The 16568-nt window shown below is 36.6% G+C and overlaps 1 pseudogene; it reads left to right on the forward strand.

Moving 5' to 3' along the window:
• Window positions 1-16255, forward strand: part of LOC106834040 (mitochondrial transcription rescue factor 1-like) — an 85512-nt pseudogene extending 69257 nt beyond the window's left edge.
• The last annotated feature ends 313 nt before the right edge of the window (window positions 16256-16568 follow it).

A 16568-nucleotide genomic window follows, 5' to 3' on the forward strand; every position in this document is an offset into this window, starting at 1 on the left:
TTACTTTTATTTAATTTGGGCTCATGTTGCATATATTACTACCTAAGGAAGACAGTTATTATTTATTATTACGTTGATCTTGGACATTACCCATGTTTTGAGATAATAGAAATGTGTTTTATATGAATAATAGAAAATATATATTTAAGGCATTATTTTTCTTAAGATCATCAGTACATCTTTATTTTTATTTGAAGTCTATGTTTTTGGATGAAAAGGACAGTAGAGCAAGGAAGAACTTGTATTTACAGAAAGAGTCGAAGAACAGCTTCTCTTCTTTCTGGTCATTTCCTATGATCCCAGAAAAAAATAGCTGTCGAGAAGGAAAAAAACAAAAAACCATATCTCTAGGGAAATGTGGCACGTTTGGCAAGAGACTCAACTCAATTTGACTGATTCATGAGGCTAAGAAAACCGTGAAAGAAAATATTTTGGAGAACTGCTGCTTTGACATAGAAAGTATAATAGTGAGTGCATTGAAAAAAAAAATCAAGACAAATCACAGGGAAGCAAAAAGCAGTAGTTTCGAACTTACGTAGCTTTAGGCCAAAAACTGGATTTGAATAAAAAATGAGGCAGACTGGACATTTTAACACAAGAAGGTAAATATAACCTTACAGTTATACTAAGTATGATAGGATGGGATTTATAATTGAAGAATCCCATAGTAAGTCCAAACATTATAACAACAAATGGACAAATGAGGAGTAACTTGCTATGAAGGTACTACTTTTATGGAAAAAACATAAATCTGAGATTGCAGCGAGTAAAATACGCTGAAGCAAAGCCTGCCTTCCAATCCTATCTCCAGCACCTTCCAATCCTACCCCCGACACCCCATGGGCCAGTGACCAGGACCACTCCCTGTCCTCTGATCATGCCATAGGGTTTCACAGTGTCAAGCACTGCCATTGTATTTTTCTTCTAGAATGCACTGCAGCCAACAACTAGATGTCCATTCCTCTTTTACATTTGGGAGCTAACGCTCTGAAGGTTCTCTAAGGCCCTTTTCCTCCTCAAAACAAAACAAACAACCACCTTCCAGGGGATGTTATGTAGATTCTATTCCAATCTTTGATACATCCATAAGTCTGCCTCTCCTGCTCAATGGAGCTTCTAAGGGGCAATATTGTAGTCTGGCTATTTGCGTAGGTAGGTATCAGACACTCTGCTCGGCATGGAGGACACAGGAATGGGAAAGATCTTGGCACATGAGGCAAAGAGTAAGCCATTAAGCTAGCGGAAAAGAGAATACATAGGTTGGTGCTGGAAAATCATGGTAGGCTATGTTGAGGATTGGGAATTTTATCCTAGGTGAATGGAAATTTCTTGAAGTTTTCAAGATTTGAAATACTACAATCAGATTTGCATTGGATGATGAAAATTGGATTTAAGAAACGGAAGGGGAAAGCTCGATTATGGACAGATTAATTAAATGGTGATTTTTAAAAGGCTCTTAATTAAGAGGCTATTAGTTTAAAGAGCTGGGGCAGCATTGTGGCTGTATCAATGGAGAGACCTGGATGGATTCAAGAGTAATATAGTCATGTAGACCATGTGTTTTCTTATGACGTTCCCTCTGGTTGCATTTTCCCATGTCAGTTTGGTGAACATCTACTTATTCTTCAAGACCAACTTCAAGCAGCATGCACAAGATTCAGTTTACGCATTATTCCAGATCTGCACACTCACATTCTTGTCTGCTTAGATCTGCCCTAGCATAGGTTGGTGTGATTCCCAAGGTCATGTGAGTTATTGCTGCTTCTGCTACCAGCTGAGGAGTCTCTGAGGCCACTGCTCCTGATCCCTCTCCTTGCTTTTTATGCACACCCTACAGAGCCACACCTCACACAAATGCTCCTGCCACCTCTTGCCTCCAGATCTGGTGCATCCCTCCTACTGCTCTAACATGAAAAGTAGCAAGACCCAACAGGTGCTCAGTATGCGCATCTGGAAATGATTCAGAGTTATTACTCACGGTGGCAAATTTTGACCATTGGGAGCTAAGAGCAGTAGAAAAATACGTCTTCCTTTCTTCTCCCCCTGTTCCACTGACCTTTCATACGGCCTTTGTGAAGATGTCCTGGGAGAGAGAGAAAATGGCTTGTCGGGAAGGCGTGGTCAGCTTTTCCTCATTCTCCTGCCTTGCTTCACTCTCCCTTAGCTCCTTCCCAGGGACTTTGCTCCCTAAAAATGGTTTACCAATAAGCGTTTGCCCTTCTGTCTTTGTTTTCTGGGGATCTTAGTCTAAGTCCTCAACTCCTATTCACTGAAGTTCATCATGGCCTAACTCCAAGTAGCATGGCACATCTCTCCTTTGCTCTTCCTTCTACAGAACCCCACATGGATATCCAAGCAATACTTAGGAAATTGTGTTGTACCACTTTTTGATTAAATTACCTGGTTACTTATAATAAACTTACAGTTCTTTAAAGATGGAGACGCCTCTGACACCTATCACGGGATCCCCCAATACAGTAAAAATATTTAATCAATATTTGCAGTATAAAGAACAAATTCAAGAGCTAATACAGTCATAGAAAACATCACTCTGGGAGTTTAAGGTCTAATAATGTTTGTCTGACCTAAATAATCGTTATGCTTCTTAATATTGAAAACTCAAAACCATAAATTAATCATTCTCTTTTTTGTTTTCCCTTATTTTATCACCCCCCCCCACACACAATGCTTTCTTACTTTAAATTTCTGAACTTTCTTCAAACTTATAGCACCTTTAATCTTACTTTTCCTTATTTCCAATGCTTTTCTCCAATGCTTTTCTCATGTAGGGAAAGTAGAAATTATTAACATCGACCGTAACATTGACAAACTCAGGAGTCTCCTGGGATCATTAAATGTTGAAAAGGTCTGTAAAATAGGTCACATAAGGGACTGTTAAAAGCAATGAATATTTTCCCAACAATTGCTAAGATATGATACATTGTTTGTTGAAGAGAAATAAAGACATTAGTGTACTGTTCAAATAACAGAAAACACATAACATAATAACTATTTTTAACCTCAGGAAAAAAAACCCAAAGACGATATTAAAAATATTGCTGAGGTGTGTAAAGCCATTCTACCCAGTGTAGAAGCACATTTCATTCCATTTATAACATGGATGTTATTTTCTCCTTTATGATAATTTTGGCAATAGAGAACTTTCCACTATGCCCAGACTCAAAAATCAAAGAACCTGAAGCTCTTCAATATCTGTAATTATAATCATTAAATTTATTTTCTTTTTTTTATTAATGTTATGATAGATTACAACCTTGTGAGATTTCAGTTGTACATTTTTGTTAGTCATGTTGTGGGTACACCACTTCCCCCTTTGTGCCCTCCCCCCGCCCCCCCTTTTCCCTGGTAACCACCGATCAGATCTCCTTATCAATATACTAACTTCTACCTATGAGTGGAGTCATATAGAGTTCGTCTTTCTCTGACTGGCTTATTTCGCTTAACATAATACCCTCGAGGTCCATCCACGTTGCTGTGAATGGGCCAATTTTGTCTTTTTTATGGCTGAGTAGTATTCCATTGTGTATATATACCACATCTTCTTTATCCAATCATCAGTTTCTGGGCATGTAGGTTGGTTCCAAGTCTTGGCTATTGTAAATAATGCTGCGATGAACATAGGGGTGCAACGGACTCTTGAGATTTCTGATTTCAGGTTCTTAGGATAGATACCCAGTAATGGGATGGCTGGGTCATAGGGTATTTCTATTTTTAACTTTTTGAGAAATCTCCATACTGTTTTCCATAGTGGCTGTATCAGTTTGCATTCCCACCAACAGTGTATGAGGGTTCCTTTTTCTCCACAACCTCCCCAACATTTGCCACTCTTGGTTTTGGATGTTTTTGCCAATCTAACGGTTGTAAGGTGATATCTTAGTGTAGTTTTGATTTGCATTTCCCTGATGATTAGCAATGATGAACATCTTTTCATGTGTCTATTGGCCATGTTCATATCTTCTTTTGAGAAATGTCTGTTCATGTCCTCTGCCCATTTTTTGATCGGGTTGTTTGTTTTTTTGTTGTTAAGCAGTGTGAGTTCTTTGTACATTATGGAGATTAACCCTTTGTCGGATAAGTGGCTTGTAAATATTTTTTCCCAATTAGTGAGCTGTTTTTTTGTTTCAATCCTGTTTTCCCTTGCCTTGAAGAAGCTCTTTAGTCTGATGAAGTCCCATTTGTTTATTCTTTCTATTGTTTCCCTCAACTGAGGAGTTATAATGTCCGAAAAGATTCTTTTGAAACTGATGTCAAAGAGTGTACTGCCTATATTCTCTTCCAAAAGACTTATTGTCTCAGGCCTAATCTTTAGGTCTTTGATCCATTTTGAGTTTATTTTGGTGTGTGGTGAAAAAGAATGGTCAATTTTCAATCTTTTGCATGTGGCTGTCCAGTTTTCCCAGCACCATTTGTTGAAGAGACTTTCTTTTCTCCATTGTAGGCCCTCTGATCCTTTGTCGAAGATTAGCTGTCCATAGATGTGTGGTTTTATCTCTGGGCTTTCAATTCTGTTCCATTGATCTGTGGACCTGTTTTTGTACCAGTACCATGCTGTTTTGATCACTGTAGCTTTGTAGTATGTTTTGAAATCGGGGATTGTGATTCCGCTGGCTTTGTTTTTCTTGCTCAGGATTGCTTTAGCAATTCGCGGTCTTTTGTTGCCCCATATGAATTTTAGGATTGTTTGTTCAATTTCTGTGAAGAATGGTCTTGGGATTCTGATTGGGATAGCATTGAATCTGTAGATTGCTTTATGTAGTATGGACATTTTAACTATGTTTATTCTTCCAATCCATGTGCATGGAATGTCTTTCCATCTCTTTATGTCATCCTCAATTTCTTTCAAGAAAGTCTTGTAGTTTTCATTGTATAGATCCTTCACTTCCTTGGTTAAGTTTATCCCAAGGTATTTTATTCTTTTCGTTGCGATTGTGAATGGGATTGAGTTCTTGAGTTCTTTTTCTGTTAGTTCATTGTTAGTGTATAGAAATGCTACTGATTTATGCACGTTAATTTTATACCCTGCTACTTTGCTGTAGTTGTTGATTATTTCTAATAGTTTTTCTATGGATTCTTTGGGGTTTTTTATATATAAGATCATGTCATCTGCAAACAGCGAGAGTTTTACTTCTTCGTTACCTATTTGGATTCCTATTATTTCTTTTTCCTGCCGAATTGCTCTGGCCAGCACCTCCAGTACTATGTTGAATAGGAGTGGTGAAAGTGGGAACCCTTGTCTTGTTCCTGTCCTCAGAGGGATGGCTTTCAGTTTTTGTCCATTGAGTATGATGTTGGCTGTGGGTCTGTCATATATGGCCTTTATTATGTTGAGGTACTTTCCTTCTATACCCATTTTATTGAGGGTTTTTATCATAAATGGGTGTTGGATCTTGTTGAATGCTTTCTCTGCATCTATTGAGACGATCATGTGATTTTTGTTTTTCATTTTGTTGATGTAGTGTATCACGTTGATTGACTTGCGGATGTTGAACCATCCCTGTGTCCCTGGTATAAATCCTACTTGATCATGGTGTATAATCTTTTTGATGTGTTGCTGTATTCGGTTTGCCAAAATTTTATTGAGGATTTTTGTATCTATGTTCATCAGTGATATCGGCTAAATTTATTTTCTTTTATAAGCAGCTTTGAAAATAACTTTGGGCTGATTTATGCATTTAATTTCTATCCCACACTTTCAGGATTTTCCTTATCCTGTGTGACACTGTGAAAGTGTGAGATTACGGACATCGTCAGCAGGGTTCGTTACATTCTCTTAGTTCTCTGTCAGAGAATTTACGACCCACATAATTAAGGCTGATGGATATGGCTTATGTGTGGTAATAGGTCTTCAAAGAAAGGTTAAGAATTAAAATAATGGTACATTTTAAAATGGGAGAACAGACCATGCAATTATTTCCAATATTTCAATAAAAATGAGCAAATACATCTTTGCCATTGTGTTACTCTACTCACGAGTGGTCACCACATAATTCAAATAGTGGTTAGAATTTAGCATTAACCAAGTTGATAATTCACAATTAGGTCTGAGTCACTAAGACTCTTTCTTCTTAAGTTTCTTTGTTTCAAAAATAAATATGGTTGTTATAGTTTGACACCTCAGGATAAATAAGTAAAAATAAAAAATATTTTAATTGTGTTAAGCTTGTTCTTACGGTTGCCACTGAAACTTAATCATTGGCAATGATTTGCTAAATTAGTACAAATGGCCCTACATTTTCTGGCATTTTCCCCATCTCGCTAAAAATAAATTTTCCAGTCACCGAATTATTTCAAAATGAGGGAAAAATAAATAAATCAACGAATCAAAAGAATCTTTGATGCCTTACATAATACCTGGTTCAGTCTGAACTGGCTTTATTTTCAGTAAATTTGATTCCTTCAAAGCAACTAATTTTTTTCTTTGCCTCTGGACTCTCATTTGTTACCTTCTTAGCTAGCACATGACAATCCTGGTGGTGCAGCAGTTAAGTTCGCACGTTCCGCTTCTCAGAGGCCCGGCATTCGCCAGTTTGGATCCTGGGTGTGGACATGGCACTGCTTGGCAAGCCATGCTGTGGTAGGCGTCTCATATATAAAGTGGAAGAAGATGGGCATGGATGTTGGCTCAGGGCCAGTCTTCCTCAAGCAAAAAGAGGAGGATTGGCAGCAGTTAGCTCAGGGCTAATCTTGCACAAAAAATTAAATAAAATAAAATAAAAAATAAATAAAATAGATCATGAGAACCCAAATGTCTATATTGAAATGTCCACAGGACACTAGGCGCTAGTGGATCTGTCTCTAAACCAAGACATTATACTTGTTAGTTCAGATGTTTTCTCCTGGTGATGCTCCATTGAGATCACGTTCCTTCTATCTTCCATCTAGCACAAGTTAAAATGGATTTCTTGTTTTGAAATTACATTTGTTTGTTTTCATTTGGCAGTGCAGTTATTAGTGTTCATTTTATCAATTTAAATAAAGTCAGACAGTACTTGATAGCATGGTTAGACTTGATAGCCTGATAATTAAATCTTGATGAAGAATCATGCCTATATAAATGTGGAAAACATTAATTATTGCCCCTTGAGTGATTTTCACTGAATACAACTTCTCGTTTCTCTTAATAATCTTTTTCCTTTCCCATTTCCTTTATTCTTGATTTTTTAAATGGCATATAAAGGCAGATTGTAATAACTTCAATTACACTACACATGTACTTAAAGATCTTTTCCAAAAAACTTGCTCCCCTCCCAATCGTCTACCATTTCCACTGTATTCGATCAATTATTGATGTAAATTATTTTAAAAATCTGCTATTTACAAGCAGACTGCTGTTTTGGACTATGTGAAATTGATTTTGGTGAAAGTCTTTTGTGAAAAGAAGACACTCAACATTCCATGTTGATGTCCATAGACAAAATTTATGGTCAGATCAATATCTTCTTCAGAGCACGCTCTGGGACAGCACCTGCACCCACACAGAAGAGTTGCGATTGTAGCTCTAAGCATTCTCTTTCAGAGCAGCAACACTGTTTAGAGAGCATGAGACTTGCCAAGGTTACTTACTAATTACCCCCCATAGCCACAGAAATCCTTAACAAAAAACAGCAAAAATAACAAATATCTAATTTTACGAAATGTAATTATATCAGCTGTACTAAATAGTTACCACACAGTTTCAAAACTGCCTAAACTCTTTCTTCTTGAACCCGAATCCCACTAGTCTGTCTATACCCTAGAAGAGAGATCATAATTTTGCCCTGGTCATTCTCATTCAGAAATTTTTATAGACCAGCACTTACTAAAATATCACTAACCATCTAGTTTATAATCTCAATATCAAAAATTCCACATTACATTGAAAGTGACTTAAAGGCTTCTCCAAATGCAGGAAATTGTGTATAAATCTCAGAGATCGGGTTTGCTCCATGACCCCCCTCTTTAGAATTCAGATGTCACTTGATTTTACACTTCTTTGCGGCACATTAGGTGATTTTTGGGTGACCAGGGATATGTCTCCACAATTCCATTTGATTGAATCATCTTGACGCAACATGTCCCTTTCATAGCCCTCATCACAACAGTGAGAGTCTATATCATATCCTCTTGCTACTTTGGGCCATTTGTTTATTTGATATAACATGCTCAGGGCTGGGCATGCAAGCAAGATGGCAGAAGTTCAACCCCCTTCTTTGGAGTTTGTGCAACCTGGAGGAAACCCTCTCGTCCTTTCAGCTCAAAAAGGGAAAGCAGAGGCTGCCCCCACTGCTCTCTATCAGTTTTGCTATTTCTGCCATATTTCCACATCCTGGCATTATTATACCTATCCCATCAGTTTAGTTGCTCAACAAAGTCCCGATGAGAGATGATCACTTTTCCATTTTGTGAAGGGAAATACTTGGCTATTCATAATGAAAGGAATGGATCTACCATCATCATTATCATTTCAAGCAAGGGGGGAGGAAAGGCAGAGGACAATAAATATTTCTTATTGTGTATTTGTTTAAGTCAAATTCCGTGAAAACTCATAAGGAAGAATGTGTTAAGGGTATATTGAGCAAAAACTGTAATCTGTCTTGCACTCCCCCTTAAGTAGCAGTTGTCTAGAGGTAAATATGCCCTGGTTAAAGGTCTTCTTATTTTACCAAATTAAGTAATGTCCTACACTCAGCCATGGAGTGCAGACCTTCACAATTGTACGTTATATGAATACTTTTGATCTTTCTTGCAGCTGATATTTAAGAATGATAAGATTTCAGGGTTTTATCTGAAGTTTGGCAGGGGTGAAGGATGTAAACATCAAATCGTCATTCTAAATATCACAGAATCTAAACATTCTTCACGATAAGAAATCTAGAGACATACCAGGACAAATATCTTTGAAACAAGGGCCCAGTTTGTAGTGATAAACTGACTGTTTCCTGATAATAGTCTGATTGTCATGGTATTTGGAGAGACTTAAACTGGAAAGGGAATGAAACACTGCAATGAGGGAAAGGAGTCACACTGAATTACATAAGCCTCTTCAAAATAAACAACTTATGGTTAAGTAGGAAATCTTCATACTTGTGCTTTCAAAGATCTAACAGGTAAAGACGACACAAATAAATCTGACTTCAAAGATATCATTTCCCCTCTTTTTGCAGATGTGGTGGCATAGCGTACACTGTCTTCTGCAATATATAAAGATACATATTGGGGATAATGTCCAACAAATATATAAAACTCTTTCTCATGTTGCATAACATTATGTTATACTTTTGGTCTCTAAGTTCTTTAACTAAACCCCTATTGGGACACGTTTATGCTGTTTTCAATCTTCAGGTGTTATAAACAATGTTATAATGAATAGAGAATATAGTCTTGTGTTGCTTAACAATGAGGATATGTTCTGAGACATGCATTGCTAGGTGATTTTGTTGTTGTGCCAACAACAAAAAAAAGTATTATAGAGTCCACTTACACAAGCCGAGATGGTATAGCCTACTACACACTTAGGCTAGATGGCACTAACCTTACAGGAGCGCCGTCAGATATGTGGACTGTCAACTGAAATGTCATTGTGTGGCAGGTGACTGCATAAAAATTCCAAGAAGTAGAAGCTCTGATTAAAGAAATGCACAGTTATAATTTGAGTTGATTTTCCAAAATGTCCTACAAAGAAATAATATTAATTTATACTCCCACCAATGACATTTGAGAGTGACTTTTCTCCCACAAACTCAACAAAGAGGAGTGTTATCAAACTTCTTGATCCCTGCCAATCTGATAAGTTAAAACATGATATTTCAATGAAATTTTGATATGCATTTTCTTAAATTAAAGTGATATTGAGTGTCTTATCATATTTATAATATTTTCTGTGAATTCTTTATTAATATTCTTTGATGTGGTCATCTTTGGTGCTTATATTTTTTAATCTTTATTTACTTGAAGAAATGCTTTATGGATTGAGAAAACTGGCCTTTTTTCTGTGATATAAACTTCAAAATCTATTCTCCTATAGTCATTCATATTTACTTGCAATAGCTTTTGCTTTTCAGAATGTGTGTTGATGTAGTTTAAGATATTAATTTTTATGTCTTCTGGGATTTCATTAGTTATAAAGACTTTGCACATCATAATATTTAAAAGAATTAAAAAATAATTTTCTTACAGATTTTCTTAGTGCGTTCCTGGTTTTAGTTTTCACATTTATATTTGATTGATATGGTATATATTCCAATATAAGATGAGAGCTATGGGTCCAACCACATTTACTCTTCCACAAGGCTACCCAATTCTCACAAAAACACTTATAGGAAAAAACAGTAATGTGGTTGTTTATAAAACTAGCTAGTTAAAACAATAAATTTTGCATATAAAAAAGGCATATATTTTAAAAGAAAGATTCCCTTTACAACAGGAACCCCGAAATAAAGTATCTTCATATTAACAAGAACTAAGTGAATTCTATATAAAGATAGCTATATGTTCCTAAATCTATAAGAAGATGTGAGTAAATGGGAAAGTGTACCTTGTTCTGGACAAATAAACATTGAAAAGATACCAATTTCCACCTAACTAATACTAATAAATAAACATAATATCAAGATAATTAACTATAGGATATCTTTACAACTAGATAAATTTCTATGGAAAAATAAGCAAGCAAGTATAGCTAGAACAAAAATCTGAAAAAGAAGAGTGATAGAATAACCAAGATAACAAAGCATGCTGGAGCTATGCTGTGGAGCTGAAATAAACAAAACTGTGGCGTGGTCACATAACCTGACAGTTCAATGGAACAAACGCAGAAAGTAGAATTGCCCCAGAATCCCCTACAGGATTTTAAAATGAGAAAAGTGACTACTTGATTTGTGAGTAAAAACATGGACTACTCAATGTCAGGCTCCATTTCAGAGGCATATCATTTCAGAACTTTTGTATTAGTATATTTTTATGAATTTTAAAACTGATTTTTCTCTTCTGGTGAGTATCACTTCTATAGCTAATTTTGAGCTCCAACTAAGTACACTGCATTGTGTAGAAATTATCGGGGACCCAAGGAATTGGATAAACTATCTATTGAATGAAAACATCTGAGGTAGCCAAGAATTGCACAAATTCAGGAATTTAAAGATAAATTTACATGTTTAAATCCAATGCCATGAAAATATTACTGAACATGCTATTGTCAGAATCCCAAATTTCTTCATTTCACCAAATCCAATGGCTGTTTACATATAACTAGAATGGAATTTCTGGGTCATATGATAATATGTTTAATTTTTTGAGAAACCACTGTATTGTTTTCCATGGTAACTGCACTATTATACATTCCTACTAGCAATGCATAAGGGTTCCAATTTCTCCACATCCTTGTCAGCACTTGCTATTTTCTGGGTTTTGATAATAGCCATCATAAGGGGTATAAAGTAGTATCTCAGTGTGGTTTTGATTTGCATTTCTTTAATGATTAGAGATGTTGGCCATCTTTTCTTGTGCTTATTGGCTATTTGTATACCTCTGTGGAGAAATGGCTGTTTGTATCCTTTGCGCATTTTTTAATTGTGTTGTTCTTTTTTGTTCTTGTGTGCTAGGAGTTCTTTACTTTTCTGGAGATGAGTTCCTTATTAGATATATGATTTGCAAGTATTGTCTCCTATTCCGTGAGCTGCTTTTTTACTCTGTTGATAGTATCCTTTGATGCACAAAAGTTTTCAATTTTGATGAAGTCCAATTTATCTATTTTTTTCTTTTGTTACCTCTGCTATTGGTGTCATATCCAGTAATCATTGCCAAATCCAATGTCGTAGAGCTTTCCTCCTATATTTTCTTCTGAGTTTTATGGTTTTAGCTCTAAAGTTTAGGTCGTTAAGTATTGTAACATTTTGAATTTTTAATTTCTCATTATTTAATAATCTTTTAAATATCTTGTAGTGCTTCTTGCCATTAGAATTAATTGAATCTATTGTCAATAATGATACAACATCCCTCTTTAAGTTGTATTTGCTTGATAAATATTTTCCACTTTATTAATTTTAACTCTTCTGTGTTGCAATTTTTACATTTTTTACAAGAAAAACTAAAGTTATCTGGATTTTAGTCCATATTTTTGGTTTGCATTTTTTTTAAAGATTTTTTTTCCTGTTTCTCCCCAAAGCCCCCTAGTACATACTTGTATATTCTTTGTTGTGGGTCCTTCTAGTTGTGGCATGTGGGATGCTGCCTCAGCATGGTTTGATGAGCAGTGCCATGTCTGCGCCCAGGATTGAACCAATGAAACACCGGGCCGCCTGCAGCAGAGTGCACGGACTTAACCACTTGGCCACAGGACCAGCTCCTGGTTTGCAGTTTTTATATTCAATCTATTAAATTCCTCTCATTTTCAGCAGGGATTTTTTTCTATATTGGTTTGAAATTACGCATTGTATTTCTACTTTCAATACTTACCTTTAAACCTCCATGCATCAATCATTCTATAACATTATCCAGAAATATTTATGGAGCTCTTAGCATTTGGTGGCACCTTTATAGATGCTGAGTATGCAGTAGTAAATAAACCAGAAACAAATATCAGTACAAAACAGACCATTTCTTAGAAAAAAAAAAATGCAAAGATCATTTACTACGAGAGGGATAGGTGCTAAGGAGAGAAAAACAAGGCAGAAAATAGTGATATGACGTGTCAGTGGTGTGTGTGTATCTGCCATTGGTCCAGGGCCGGAGCAGCGCAGATCTAAGAAATGATCGGATTGTGGATACACTTTGATGGTAAAGCAGAGACAAGGCCAAGAGATTGAGAGCAGGTTGTGAGAAAAAGAGAAAAGATAATCCGGGTTTTAAGAATTATGGTCTGAGCAACTGTAAAAATAAAATTGTCATTAACTGATATAGGAAAGAATGCTAAGTTTGAGATGTCGATTAAATACTGAAATGGGCATGTCAAGTAAATACATGGCTATATGTTTCTGAGATTGAGGAGAGGAATCCAGGCTAGAAATACATATTTTTAGAAACATCAGTATATAGACTATTATTAAGAGTCATCATACTTGATAATATTACCAAGGGGATTAGTGTAGATAGGAAAGAGTAGAGATCCAAAAATTGAACCCTGGGGCCGTGCACTATTTAGACGTTGGAGAGATGAGGGGGCATATACAAAGAAAACTCAGGATATATAGCAGGTAGAATGAAAAATAAATGAGTATGGAGTCTTAGTAGATGAGAAAGGAGACATTTAGGAGAGAGTGACTAACTCTGTCAAGTGTTCCCAATTCATAAAGTAAGATGTGGACTGGGAATTGTGTATTTGATTAAGAAATGCGGAGGTCATTGTCTTGGATGAGAGAAGTTTCAGAGAATGGTGAAGTTGACTGAATGATTTTAACGAATGTAAGAAAGTATGAGAAGGGGGAAATTGGAGACAATGGGTATACTCAATTATTCTAACTGAATTCATAAAGTTTAAAAGTTATCAATGTATCTATTCTCTTCCAAATGTAAGAACCTTAGAGTCTCTTAAACATTTAACCAATCATTCTTTCCACTGTCTATGCTCCACTTTCTTAATTGTTTAAATTAGTCCGTATATGACTGTGTACCTACTAGTTAATTATATTTATTTTCCTTTATGTTGCTTCTTGCTTTGCATTTTGTCTTCTAGAGTTCAATTGTCTATTTACTTAAGATACATTTTAAAAATAATTTTCAGGACAATTAAACATAAAATCTGTCATTCTTTCTTATTTGAAAACAACCCTATTTTATCTTCAATCCTAATAGATAATTTAAGATGGTGTAGAATTCTAAGTTGGCAATTATTTTCCTTGGTTATTTGAAATGTCATTTCATTAACTTCTTGCATTTGCAATTACTGTTTTGAAGTCAGCTATCATTCTAGTTGCCTATATTAATTTCTCCTTTCCTGAGGACTTCCGCAAATTTATCACAGGGTCTATGAGTAGACTTCTTGGGTTGAGGTGGGTTTTGCAATCTGAGGATTCTCACTTTCTTCAATCCTGGAAAAATATCACTCGTTATCCTTTAAAGTATTGCCTCTTTTCTCTTATCTATTCTTTCCCCTTCTGGAATTGCTATTCAGACAATGTTGACCCTAGCATTCTCTTTCATATATACATATGGATACAAGGTAACCTTGTAATGTTTCTATTTTTATTTCTATTCAAGTTGTTATTTTTTTTCTATTTTATTTGGATCTCTTCAAATTTGTTATCTGTTTCGAGGGGTGTCTTACTCTTTTGTTCTGGCTTATGTTCCTTCTTTTATCTCATTTATTTTCACTGTATTTATGTTATGCTATTTCTGTTGGGTAAGAAATAGTTTAAGCTGCTTTTAAAAAGAGACTCACAATTACAGCTTTTCATATAACATAAAGCTGTATTTCCTTCTCACATAATAGGTCAGGCAGGGAGCGTAGGCAGCTGTATCCACAAGGTTGTCACAGATGACGCTGTTTTCTTCTTCTTGCTCTCTGCCACTGACTACCACGTTATTCTTGTTGGCATGTCTGGAGGGTCATTGCTGGCTCATCAGCACCGTGTCTTTGTTCTGGCTTATGGGAAGAGGTAAGAAAGTGCTGGAGAATAAGTACATTCCTTTCAAGGAAGTCATAGGGAAGATACACAAACACACCCATTCAAAACCATAGACACATTGCCAGAGCTATTTTCCCAACTAAAACTCATTGTGTGTGTGTGCTTGTGCATGCATGTATGCATGTGTGACTGTCATTAGAAAGGAGAAGGGAGAAAGAATGGGGAGGGAGGTGATTCCCAGAGCCGTAGTCTCTGCAGAATCTTCAATTATCTCAAGTTCCTAGTTTTTTTTGTTTTGTCTTTTTTCTGCATCAGCTTAATCTCCTTCATTGTATCATTCTCTCCTGTGACAATTATTTTTAGTGTGTTCTCATCTTTAACAAAAATTTTCCCCTTCTGTGGAGGTGTCTGGCACCCCCTGTTCTAGAAGTGTCTCTGAAGGTGGTAGGGTTTTGCTACTATTACGGGGCCCAGAGAAGCATCAGTATCACTCCAAACCTGCACACTTAGAGTATTGGGGCGTTGGGTGGATCCTGTCTCCTCCCCTGAGCTCCAGGAAGAGAAAAGATCATGTGCTGCTCTGCTGGACCAGTGAGCACAGCTTTTCTATCCCCTTGTTATGTGGATGAAGATACAATTAATTTTAAAAATAGGGACAATTATGCTTGGATAATAGGTGTAAATTGGAACCTGTCCTGGGAAAGCCACTATATATGATCACCCTGGGGCCCTCTTAAAGCCCCAGATCTTTAAAAGTTCTCAGTTCCATCTCCTTACCTTGCATATACCCGAACCTTTCAAAATTGTATCTGAGGGACAGGTGTGGCCCCGAGGTCAGCAGTGCTCAGGGGTGAAGGCGGGGAGGGGCAGGAGGCCCTGTCCTCAAGCTTATTATATGCATTGTATTTGGCTAGTGTCAGGCTGCCTGGTTTTAAGAAAGCCAGACTCTGGAGCGGACTCTGGGGAGTGCTCTGAGGGACACTTCCTTCCCACACACTCTGTGCCGCCTGGAATCCACACTTACATTTTTCTACTATCATGTTAATTGCATCAAATTATAAAACGCTGTGATATTTTCTTGTTGAACCTCCTAGGGCTTTTAATATCTCCAGAATATATTTTTCCATTTTCCAGAAGACTCAAAAGTACTATAAGCTCTAAAATTATCCACTAAAAGGATTCCGCAAGAGGGAGAAGATGAAGAGGACTCTGATGAAGAGTGATGGAAAGGAGACGAGCGAGCAGGAAGAGGAGACGCAGTACCACCCAGCGCAGGTGGAGATATGAAGACGTGGAAACAGCAGTGCAGCCTTTCCCGTGGGATGCTACCTTGAAGACGGGCCTAGACGTTGGGAGAAAATGAGAAAAGCAATTCCCGAAAAAGTCAAGCGACTGCCTACAAATCCCATGTGTCGTATTTTCTTGATTCTAAGACCCAGTAATATAAGATGAACCATGGATTCAATCACAGCTTCTTAAGGAGAAAAGGAATCACTATATTAGATGGCTATAGCAAGTGTGAAATGCACCTGATTTCACAAATGCTACAAGGTGAGAGGCAGAGCGGAAGATGCATTCTACAGAGACGAACTCAGGCTGAACCGGCAAAACTATGGAAGAAAAGCAGAAGGGCAAAAACGGGAGCTACGCTGGATCTTCTCACCGGAGAAGATAAAGAAGCAGGAACAGAGTGATAAGGATTATCCTGAAAAAGAAAGTGTTTGAAAAATGTATTTGTACCTAGAAATGACGATGTAATTTTCAAAAGTCAGAACATAATTTAAGAAATTTTTTATAGAGGGAAAACCCTATAATTCAGAGATATTGAAATATAACTGTAGCATCTACATGTAAAATAGTTTAAAACAATGCAGCTTTATTAATTCCAGATATGTGCAATATAATACATTTTTAATAAAATATTGCATGTAATGTCTTCAGCACGTGGGCCAACCAAAAGTCCTACTTAGAAAAAACTATCATTTGTATCAATGAAAGGCAAGACAA

The sequence above is a fragment of the Equus asinus genome, chromosome 2, assembly GCF_041296235.1.
Source record: "Equus asinus isolate D_3611 breed Donkey chromosome 2, EquAss-T2T_v2, whole genome shotgun sequence".
Classification (NCBI taxonomy): domain Eukaryota; kingdom Metazoa; phylum Chordata; class Mammalia; order Perissodactyla; family Equidae; genus Equus; species Equus asinus.